The sequence below is a fragment of the Haliotis rubra genome, unplaced genomic scaffold (genome assembly GCF_003918875.1).
Source record: "Haliotis rubra isolate DU_JTF1 unplaced genomic scaffold, ASM391887v1 Scf1987, whole genome shotgun sequence".
Lineage (NCBI taxonomy): Eukaryota > Metazoa > Mollusca > Gastropoda > Lepetellida > Haliotidae > Haliotis > Haliotis rubra.
This window is the reverse complement of record NW_025765988.1, coordinates 1-2631: the sequence shown is the minus strand read 5'-3', so window position 1 is coordinate 2631 and position 2631 is coordinate 1. Positions and strand designations below refer to the sequence as shown.

Sequence of the window (2631 nt, the reverse complement as noted above, 5' to 3'; positions counted from 1 at the left end):
GGTTTCTGGGTAATTTGTAAGTTTCCGTTTTCCGGAAACTTGAAGGAAATGTAGAGAAACGATCCGGAAACCTAGTTGAAACGTAAGTTTCCGTTTTGTTTCCGTTAGGTTTCCGGGGTCCGGAAACCACCAAGTTATTTTTGCTGTGACACTCAGCACCTAGACCGATAGTTTGATAGAAGCGTTGATAGGTTACTACACTGGCACCTAGACTCAGTATCGGCATTGAAGTGTTGATAGTCTACTACACTAGCACCTAGACTCAGTATGGGCATTGAAGTGTTGATAGTGTACTACACTGGCACCTAGACTCAGTATGGGCATTGAAGTGTTGATAGTCTACTACACTAGCACCTAGACTCAGTATGGGCATTGAAGTGTTGATAGTGTACTACACTGGCACCTAGACCCAGTATGGGCATTGAAGTGTTGATAGTCTACTACACTGGTACCTAGACTCAGTATGGACACTGAAGTGTTGATAGTGTACTACACTGGCAGCTAGACCCAGTATGGACATTGAAGTGTTGATAGTCTACTACACTGGCACCTAGACCCAGTATAGACAGTGAATCATTGATAGTCTACTACACCCTGCACCTAGACCCAGTATGGACATTGAAGTGTTGATAGTCTACTACACCCTGCACCTAGACTCAGTATGGGCATTGAAGTGGTGATAGTCTACTACACTAGCACCTAGACTCAGTATGGGCATTGAAGTGTTGATAGTCTACTACACTGGCACCTAGACTCAGTATGGGCATTGAAGTGTTGATAGTCTGCTACACTGGCACCTAGACCCAGTATGAACATCAAAGTGTTGATAGTGTACTACACTGTCACCTAGACCCAGTATGGGCATTGAAGTGTTGATAGTCTACTACACTGGCACCTAGACTCAGTATGGGCATTGAAGTGTTGATAGTCTACTACACTAGCACCTAGACTCAGTATGGGCACTGAAGTGTTGATAGTCTACTACACTGGCACCTAGACCCAGTATGGGCATTGAAGTGTTGATAGTCTACTACACTGGCACCTAGACTCAGTATGGACACTGAAGTGTTGATAGTGTACTACACTGGCACCAAGACCCAGTATGGGCATTGAAGTGTTCATAGTGTACTACACTGGCATCTAGACCCAGTATGAGCATTGAAGTGTTGATAGTCTACTACACTGGCACCTTGACTCAGTGTGGACACTGAAGTGTTGATAGTGTACTACACTGGCAGCTAGACCCAGTATGGACATTGAAGTGTTGATAGTCTACTACACTGGCACCTAGACTCAGTATGGGCATTGAAGTGTTGATAGTCTACTACACTGGCACCTAGACTCAGTATGGGCATTGAAGTGTTGATAGGCTGCTACACTGGCACCTAGACCCAGTATGAACATCAAAGTGTTGATAGTCTACTACACTGGCACCTAGACCCAGTATGGGCATTGAAGTGTTGATAGTCTACTACACTGGCACCTAGACTCAGTATGGGCATTGAAGTGTTGATAGTCTACTACACTAGCACCTAGACTCAGTATGGGCACTGAAGTGTTGATAGTGTACTACACTGGCACCTAGACCCAGTATGGGCATTGAAGTGTTGATAGTCTACTACACTGGCACCTAGACTCAGTATGGACACTGAAGTGTTGATAGTGTACTACACTGGCAGCTAGACCCTGTATGGGCATTGAAGTGTTGATAGTCTACTACACTAGCACCTAGACTCAGTATGGGCATTGAAGTGTTGATAGTCTACTACACTAGCACCTAGACCCAGTGTGGACATTGAAGTGTTGATAGTCTACTACACTGGCACCTAGACCCAGTATAAACGGTGAAGTGTTGATAGTCTACTACACTGGCACCCAGACTCCACATGGGCATTGAAGTGTTGATAGTCTACTACATTGGCACCTAGACCGAGTATAGACACTGAAGCATCAATAGTCAAATACACTCAGCACCTAGACCGATAGTTTGATAGAAGCGTTGATAGGTTACTACATTGGCACTTAGACCCAGCTTGCATATTGAAACATTGATAGTCTACTACACTAGCACCTAGACTCAGTATGGGCATTGAAGTGTTGATAGTCTACTACACTAGCACCTAGACCCAGTGTGGACATTGAAGTGTTGATAGTCTACTACACTTGCACCTAGACCCAGTATAGACGGTGAAGTGTTGATAGTCTACTACACTGGCACCTAGACTCCACATGGGCATTGAAGTGTTGATAGTCTACTACATTGGCACCTAGACCGAGTATAGACACTGAAGCATCAATAGTCAAATACACTCAGCACCTAGACCGATAGTTTGATAGAAGCGTTGATAGGTTACTACATTGGCACTTAGACCCAGCATGCATATTGAAACATTGATAGTCTACTACACTGGCAGCTAGACCCAATATGGACATCGAAGTGTTGATGGTCTACTACACCCTGCTCCTAGACCCAGTATAGACGGTGAAGCGTTGATAGGTTACTACATTGGCACTTAGACCCAGCATGCATATTGAAACATTGATAGTCTACTACACTGGCAGCTAGACCCAATATGGACATCGAAGTGTTGATGGTCTACTACACCCTGCTCCTAGACCCAGTATAGACGG

At 44.7% G+C, this 2631-nt stretch overlaps 1 long non-coding RNA gene across 1 annotated transcript; it reads right to left on the bottom strand.

The window, feature by feature from the left end:
- Positions 1-1171: 1171 nt before the first annotated feature.
- Positions 1172-2312, bottom strand: LOC124275117. Its single transcript, XR_006898211.1, has 4 exons — positions 2268-2312; positions 2121-2218; positions 1582-1826; positions 1172-1336 (listed from the first exon to the last, which is right to left on the bottom strand). It is a non-coding gene; the product is annotated as an uncharacterized LOC124275117 (long non-coding RNA).
- Positions 2313-2631: the final 319 nt, after the last annotated feature.